This window comes from Dipodomys spectabilis, unplaced genomic scaffold, assembly GCF_019054845.1.
Source record: "Dipodomys spectabilis isolate Male_0828 unplaced genomic scaffold, ASM1905484v1 ptg000133l, whole genome shotgun sequence".
NCBI lineage: Eukaryota > Metazoa > Chordata > Mammalia > Rodentia > Heteromyidae > Dipodomys > Dipodomys spectabilis.
The window spans coordinates 417,654-427,198 of NW_024870810.1; the positions used below are offsets into that span (position 1 = coordinate 417,654).

A 9,545-nucleotide genomic window follows, 5' to 3' on the forward strand; every position below is an offset into this window, starting at 1 on the left:
TTCTATGTTGAGCATGCAACATTATTGCTATATTGTTTGTTATTATTTCTACAAATAGGCAGGAATATTTAAAGAATTACGTTCATCTTATCCATTACTGAAGGAAGAACAAATAAAAGAGCAACCCCTACTCGGAAAAACAACTCGTACTAATTTAGCTTCATTCCTATGTAAGGCCAGTGTTGTCCCCTGTATCCTCATGTTGTACATTACGACTCTATACCGGTTCAACCAGTATATCTACTATCTTCTACATTGTGACCTAAATGCCACAGTAATTCCACTTTATTTTACTTTTTAAAAAATTTCTCTCTTAATGTTTGAGGTTGGTTTGTGTGTGTGTGTGTGTGTGTGTGTGTGTGTGTGTGTGTGTGTTTACAAAGATCAGAGTACATTATTTTTCTTCATTTAGAATACATCTTTCAGGTCATTGTAAGTTGTGGCTAATGGCATAAGTATCTTGCTATTTTAAGAATGAAACAGAGAAAGATATTTGTGCATGTATCACGGTTGTTTTATTAGTCTGTAGTTGAACACTGAACTTTGATTTATATATTGGCTGTTGTTGTGAATGATGTGAATAACAATGAACTACAGATATATTTGAGTTACCCAGAGAGAAATAATCACACGATTGGTGGGGCAGATGATATTTTAACTTTGGAGTTCTATAGAAAACTGCATAATACTTTCTGCAAGAAGAACACTAATCTGTATTTTGAAGAAGAGTGTAGAAAATCTCCTTTTCTCTACACTCTCACCAACATTATTACCTTTGTTAAAAGGTAATAAAGTGCCGGTTTTTGCTATGTGCAGTACTCCAGACTGGCCTTAGACTTATCCAACCTCCTAAATGCTTGGAATTAAAATCTTTTGCCACCACACCTGATTCCTTTGGTCTTTTTGATAAAAGTTATAGTAGTTATGAAGTAGTATCATAGTAATTTTGAATTACATTTCTCTAATGACTTCTGCTCACAAAACATTAAGCCAGCATAGGAGTTGTATTAAACAACTTTGTAAACTTACTGGCGATTTTTCAGGGCTTTAAGAAGAATATGTCTATTCAGATCTTTTGTCCATTTTTAATCTAGTTTCTTGTTAATCTCATCTTTAATCTCTCTATACAAAATCAATAATTAATTCAAAGTAGTAGAAAGGAAAAATATTAAGCAACTCCTATCATTTTCAATTATCAATAGCATGATATTTCTTAATCATTTTCTGTTGACGCTTGAGACTATATAACTCAATTTAGTCAGACTTTTTACAAGGCTGTATGTGTTTTATTTATTTTACATTGATTGTTCTTTCCAAAGCCTGTGTGTCTAATTTCCCTTGGTTTCTTTCAGTCTCAATTAGTTGAGGTGTCAAATGAAGAATAAATGGAAGGAAGCAAACAAAAAATAATATAGTTCATCTCATCTGATGATACCTCTACAAGAATGAGGAAAGAGTTGATCCAAAGACCTATGATAGGACATCAAAAAGAGAATTCATTTTTCTAGGTCTTCCTTATCTTTGTGATGTAATTTAAATAATGTAAAACACAATTTACTACTAAGATACTTTTATGTTTTATCAGTTTTGCACATTTTCATATGGACTTCACCTCAGTCTACAACATTCCTTCATCATTCTGTCCCTGATATTTTTACACACACAAGACATAAGATAACCAGTTTGATTTACAGCATGAGAAGTTATCCACCTGGCTTCCTTGGAAGCAGAGCATGGTCAATAGATAACATTACTTCTGATTGCTCACTACATGTAATGGTTTCTGTAATACTTATCGCATTCTTTTTAGTATTTTAAAAACTTCTGGCTAAACTCAAACTCATTCATAGACGTTTGTGTTAAGTATTTCACAAGATTTATTTCCCTTAATTCTTAAGATAACATTTTCTATAAAGCTAATGTTATTACCATTTTAGTGTTTGGAAAAATTGTAATTAAAGGCAGTAAGTGCATGGCTCAAACATACACTTTGAGCAAAGAAATGAGTCAAAGTTTCCAAAAGTCTTTCAGCAATACACAAAAGGTAGGTAAAATCTCTCCATTCTCTTACACTCTCAATTCAATATTCATATTTCCAAGAAATAATAGCATAGCAATTATTGCCCATGGTGATAGTTTTCTGTTACATTTGGTCTTCAACACAGATTGTGTTGATGACATTGGGTTATCATGCACAGAGCTGAGCTTATAAGAGAAAAATTTCTTCAGTCCCATAGTTCCTGTTTCCTTTTTAAAAAGTACTAAAACCTTTAAATATTTTCACTTATTGTGTTAAGAATCCAAAAAAACGAAAAAAAATTGCATATAATCACTCCAAAATGCTTTAAAAATAAATGATAAAACAGGACCCCATGAAGTAAACTTTCTTCTACTTTTAAAATTATTCTAAAAGACTTGCGCTGGTTGGTCACATCTGTAAACCTAACTATTCGCCATATCAACACTGAAGCTAGAGATCTGTGGATAACAGTTGGAAACCAATGAGGGAAAAATAAATTCATAGGATTATTTTTCAAAAATTTCAATGAATTAGCAACAGGCCAGGAATGGAGATGTAGCTCATATAGTAGCTCACCAATCTAGAGAGGAAAGGCCTAGCAAGACTTTGAAGCCCTGATTTCAAACTCTGAGCACACCAACATACATGCAATTGGATGAGAACACACGCTCTTGCACACACACACACACATTCAAAATACCTTCATATTAGTGTTTTGCATTAATTTCTTTGTTAACAATATTATATGAGTAAAATAAAGGAAATAAACTCTTCCATCTCAGAACATGTTATATGTTCTCTATTGTAAAATTCTGTACACAGGGGTCACATTTACATGAGCAAGGTAATGAGTACATTTCCTAACATGCATTGTTACCTCCTCCTTTATGTTCCCCTACCATCCCTTCCCTCCCACCTCTACAAGCACACTCCCCTCCCTAAGTACACTTCCCCTGCCTAAATTGTAAAGTTCATTTTTCATCATAGTGTCTTGTGCATCTCATTGTTATAATGGGTCAACCTGTATCCCTATTTAAGCATCTTGTTTTTTTTCCTTTCCCTCCCCAAATTAGAGGAACGTATATACAAGATGTGGGCGCACCAACTTCAAATACAGTGTAAACGGGTTATAGCATGGGGGAGGAACATATAAAGAAACAAAAAAAACACATCACCTGTCATAAGTACGTTAGAATCAATAACAAGCAAGAGAAAAAACACGTGTGTTCCTATCTTGGTTTGATTTGCCTAATCTGGTTATATGTGCAAAGCTTTTAACCTTTTCTGCTTATCTCAGACATAAAATAGTTATTAAAAATTAAGGAAAACATAGAGCCTATGTTTCTTTGGATCTGGCTTACATCACTTAATATTTTTTTCCAAGTCTTTCCATTTTCTAACAAATTGGGCGATGCCATTCTTTCTGATGGAGGCATAGAATTCCATTGGTATAAATACCACATTTTCTTGATCCATTCATCTACTGAGGGGCATCTGGGTTGGTTTCAGATCTTAGCGATGGTAAATAATGCTGCAGTAAACATAGTTGTGCTGGTAGCTTTAGTGTGGTCTTGTTTGTGATCATCTGGGTAAATGCACAAAAGTGGGATTCCTGGGTCATAGGAGAGCTCTATGTGGAGTCTTTTGAGGAACCTCCATAGTACTTTCCAAAGGGTTGAATAAGTTTACACTCCCACCAAGAATGCAGTACAGTTCTCTTGTGGCTACATCCCCTCCAGCATCTGTTGTTGTAAAAGTATGGAATGGTTCAGGAATTTGCCTGTCATCCTTTCTCAGGGGCCATTCTAATCTTCTCTGTATTGTTCCAATGTTAGAGTACTTGATGCTGAATTGAGCATAGAACATTTTTTATATATAAAGTGTAATTTATTTTCTTAAACTAGACAATTCAACAAAAAGTATGCTCAAAAGAATTGCCATGAAATTTTAGAACCATGTACTTCTTACATAAGCACACATTTAAGAATAAAGACTGACATATCAAAAACAAAATAATTCCAGATATTTGTTGTTCAAGAGATGTGTAAGAGGAGGAATTCAATTATTTTATACAAGGCACCTGTCATAATGAACACTGAAGCAAGTGTTAAGGTTTTTTTTTTAAGTTTTAGTGTTTTAAACATATTTAATTTTGGGAATTTGCTTATATATGCCAAAACTAGGACTGTTTGGCAGGACATAAATTTTTTTTGGTGTGGGAGTCTGTGAGTGGGGCCTGAACTCTGGGACTGGGCACTGTCCCTCAACTCTTCAGCTCAAAGCTACTGCTCTACCACTTGAACCAACGTGCCAGTTCCAACTTTTTTCTTTTTGCTTATGTGGTGCTGAGGAATCGAACCCAGGGCTTCAAGCATGCAAGGCAAGCACTCTACCACTGAGCCACCTACCCAGCCCAGGTCATAAAACTTTTTGATAAAGTATTTAAGATTTATGGTAGCAGACATATGCTACTAAGTATGTACATTTCAGAGTTTATAGAAATTTTACTAATGAGAAGTTGCAAAGTCTTTGTGTAAAGGAGCAGAATAAAGAGTTAAGACTTTTAACTACATAGTTTCTATTAAAAATATAGGGCTTCCTTATTTTAGATGTTAGTGAGGAACAAATGATGATATAAGCCATATACAAATGATGAGATGAGCCATAAATAGTAATCTTAATGGGTAACTTTAAAGACTGCTCATAGCCTATATGAGAAAATAGTAAAATTTAATACGTAGTACCCTTCAAATACTGAAAACACTGGTAATTGTTTTGTTTTTCATTTTATTAATCATTAATATTTAATTATTGGTTTTTCTTATTTGTAGCATTGTTTTCCTTGTTGTAATATAATACAACTTTTTGTAAGTCATCATTATGAAGTACTTGGAGACGGTTCTGGGATGGCCAAACCATTTTTTATAGGTGCATGTGAATTTATGAAGAGGAAAATTAAGAACAAAATATTTATTTAAAAAGTTATGAAGTAGAGTCTGAATCAGGAATGTTGATAAATGTCCACACCTAAAATCTTACCCAGGGGCTGAAGCAGTGATTTTAAAGAGTTGAGGCCACAAAAGTGAGAGACTGTGTTTAGTTTTGTTTTGTATTTTGATTTTGCTGGTAATGGGGCTTGAACTCTGGGTCCTAGGTGCTGTCCCTCAGCTCAAGGCTAGTGCTACCACTTGAGCCACAACACCACTTCCATCTTTTTCTGCTTATGTGGTGCTGAGAAATCAAATCTAGGGCCTCATGCATGCAAGGCAAGCACTCTAACACTGAGCCACCTTCCAAGCACCTGACAGAATGTTTTTTAAAAAATCAATTATCCAACATTTGCTTTCTGCTTTGGGTTATGTTATTAAATATATGAATACCTTTTTATATCATTGTGAATGGTCATACTTCTGAATTTATACTAACTTCAACCACTTTATCCTTTTCAAAGTCATGAAATAGCTCAGAGTTTGCTTCCATGAAGATTGTTTTTACATTTAAAATTTCTCCTGAGACATTTTTCTTTTTAACAAAATAACTTTATATTTCATTTTGATGGGTTATCATACATCAAATACCTTCAAATGTATATGTAGAGTCTAAAGACAGCAGTATGAATATTCTCATATTGCTCTTGTTTATCTGTTATGCACTTTCAGTATTGTGATATTTCTCTTTCCCTTTCACTCTCCCATTTCCTCTCTTTCTCTTTCATGCTCCATGTCTGCTGCTCTTCTATGGTGAAAACTTTAAAAACTTGAAAAAGGAAATCAAAACAGAACTTAGAAAATGGGAAAAACTCCCATGCTCCTGGATTGGAAAGATTAACATCGTGAAAATGGCAATACTTCCCAAGGCTATCTACAAATTTAATGCAATACCTATCAAAATCCCAACCTCATTCTTCAAGGAAATAGAAGAGGCAATCCAAAAATTCATATGGAATAATAAAAGACCCCGAATAACAAAAACGCTCCTCAATGGAAAGAACACTGCTGGAGGAATATCAATACCAAATTTCAAACTCTACTATAAAGCCATAGTAATCAAAATAGCTTGGTACTGGCACAAGAACAGACTTCAGGACCAATGGCATAGAATTGAAAACCCAGAAATGAACCTAAAGACCTATAGTCATCTAATCTTTGATAAGGGAGCTAAAAAAATAGAATGGAAGAAAGACAGCCTCTTCAGTAAATGGTGCTGTCAAAATTGCTTAACTACTTGTAGAAAACTAAAGCTAGATCCTTATATATCACCCTGCACCAGAATCAACTCCAAATGGATCAAAGACGTCGGAGTCAAAGCAGACACTCTGAAAACATTACAGGATGGAATAGGAGAAACCCTAGGTCTCCTTGGCTCTGGCTGAAATTTTCTGAATAGAGACCCGGAAACACAACAAATCAATGAAAGGTTGGACAAATGGGATTGCATGAAGTTGCAGAGCTTCTGCATGGCAAAGGACATAGCTAGCAAGATCAATAGAAAGCCCACAGATTGGGAGAAGATCTTCACTAGCCATAAAACGGACAAGGGTCTCATATCTAAAATATACTTGGAACTCAAAAAATTTAATCCCCCAACAATAAATCCTCAAAGAAACAACTGCCCAATAAATAAGTAGGCTAATGACTTAAAGAAAAACTTCTCTGAAGAAGAAAGAAGGATGGCCAATAGACACATGAAAAAATGCTCAACCTCCCTAGCCATAAAAAAATGCAAATCAAAACAACATTGTCATACCACCTCACCCTAATATGTCCCTCCCCTACAGTATAACCCCTGCTTTCACTATATTTGACGTCTGTATAATTTGTGACGGGGAAGTGGAAAAACAAGTCGTTTAAATAAGGATACAGGTGGACCTGCTGCAGCAATGAGAAGTACAAAATCGAACTTTACAACTTGGGGGGGGGGAGAGGAGGGGTGGGAGGAAAGATGGGAAGAGATAGGAAGGGTAAACAAAGGAGGAGGCTACAATGCTTGATAAGAAATGTACTCACCGTCTTGCCCATGTAATTATAAACCCTCTGTACAGTATTTTCACAATAAAAAAAAAAGAATTTCTGCTGGTCTACTATTATCCTTCAGAATCCACTGGTTTTGTGGGAACATGATAGCGACCATCAGTTACCCTTGCATTCTTTAAGAGTTATAACAGTGACGTGATGTTATTCATTTCTATTCTAAATGGCAAAACAACAGATCTAGGAATTCCTTTTCACTTTTACTACTGTTATAAATTTTATCTCATAGGAATCATTGAAATGGATAGGATACTTTTAACCTCTGACCTAAAAGTTCATTTTCTTTTTTCTTTTACAAACGACATTTTTCTTTTATTTTAAGTAAATACATGTAATGAAAACAATGCTTTCCTGTGGAAAGTAGACCGAATATATTCAGGGATGAAAAACCAGGTAATGGGGGAAGTGATTACAAAGGATGCCCATCATAGAGCACGGAACCTCAGAGCAGTTTATCATGTACACTTTGTGAGAATGACAATGTGCTGGGAACTATAGATTAAATCATTGAACAACTGATATAAATATATACACATATATTTATATATGTATATTTATTTTTAAATGCATATATGTGTGTATATGCCCTTATATATGTATACATGCATGTTACTATACACAAAAGTACATACATACACACATGTACACATGCACACATGGAGAAAGTCACATAGTTACAGACAACACAAGTTTCACTACTTGTTGAATATGCCTTAGACGTAATGTTTGGAATCAAATATGTTGAAGATGTATTTGTCTCTAAAAATTCTTTTACCACTCCTATCTCTTTTTTTAAAGTAATTTATTAATTTATATGATAGTCCTATTCTTACGGCACACTGGAGACAGGTAACTTGCCAAATACATGAAGCAGTTTGTTATGTACTCAATACAAGCTCCACCCCAGTGTAGACCTTGAACTCTGGGCTTAGGCGCTGTCCCTCAGCTTTTCATCTCAAGGCTAGTGTTCTACCGCTGGAGCCACAGCACCACTTCCAGCTTTTTCTTTTTATGTGGTGCTGAAGAATTGAACCCAGGCCTCATGCATGCAAAGCAAGAACTCTACCACTGAGCCATCTTCCCAGCATCTCCTCTTATCTCTTCAAATGGGTAGGTTTTGACACATTCGACTTTCAAAATGCAGTACAAGTGATAGCAAGTCAATCGGAAATCTCAGTAAGTAAACGTCATATGGCGTCTCCTTGCTCCCCAGGGAATGCTAGTTCTTGTAGACACTCTCAAAAACCAAAGTAGCAGGAAAATACCCTGGTACAGAATAAAGTTATAAGGCTTTAAATGGCATTCTTCCTTGAGTTCTTTTCCAACAGCCAGCATCAATTCTTAAGCAGATGAGTGAGTCCTCAGAAGATTGGAGCTCAGGTCAACATTTAACAAACTCATGTGAAAAGTCCTATGTGAGAAATGCTGACTGAGGTCTTGCTGATTTCATGGTCAAGAAAATAAGACAAAAAGAAAGTATTTTAATGTATTAAAATTTGAGAATAATTTGTAACCTGTCAATAAATGTGTAGAACACAATTATACCAAAATGACAAAAAATGATGTGCATGTGAATTATGTGCTCTTGGACTTGGCGAGTGATCTTAGGTGTGTCTACACAAGTAGAATCAGCACAAATCAATCAGCATTTCTTCATTTAAGATACAAGGAAAGGATACAGGTTGACCCATTGCAACAATGAGATGTACAAGACACTCTATCGGGGGAGGGGGTTGGAGGGAAGAGTTGGGAGGCGTGAAGGGAAGGGATGGTAGGGGAAAAACCAAGGAGGGGGTAAAAATGCTCAATAAGAAATGTACTCATTACCTTACATATGTAACTGTAAACACTCTGCACAGGACATTTACAATAAAAATATGTATTAAAAACATACAAGGAAAACTTCTGTACTTATCAGAAGTTGTATTTGTCACTCAATATCAGTAAGGTATCAGTTTTATGATCACAGGCATATTAAAATTCTGGATGCTCAAATTCTCTACATAAGCACAGTCTATTATTTACATTAGAATCTGCCCACATCCTAGTGCAGTGTAATTGCAATGAAAATTTTTGCTACATTCTATGTTTGTAATAAAAATAAAATCATATGCACTATCAACTGATGCAAATTTTTTCAGATAATTTTTTAGTGTGAAAATACTGTAAACAGAGGATGCAATTACATGGGCAAGGAAATGAGTATATTTCTTACCAAGCATTTTTGCCACCTCCTTTGTTTCCCCTTCCCATCCCTTCCCTTCTCACCACCCCGGTCCCTCTCCTCTTTAATCCCCGCCCCCCAGCCAAAGTTGTAATGTTCGTTTTTCCATATAAAGTCTTGTACATCTCATTGTTGCAACACGTCCACCTGTATCCATATATAAACAATTTGTTATTCCCTTTCACCTCCACAAATTATATTAACATAAACTACAGTGAAAGCAGGGGCTATACCTTGGGGAAGGGACATAAAATGCAAGAAACAAATCATC

The 9,545-nt window shown here is 35.2% G+C and overlaps 1 non-coding gene across 1 annotated transcript; it reads right to left on the minus strand.

Moving 5' to 3' along the window:
- Positions 1 to 3,772: 3,772 nt before the first annotated feature.
- Positions 3,773 to 3,875, minus strand: LOC122116431. The gene has a single exon (XR_006148969.1). It is a non-coding gene; the product is annotated as a U6 spliceosomal RNA (small nuclear RNA).
- Between the last annotated feature and the right edge of the window lie 5,670 nt (positions 3,876 to 9,545).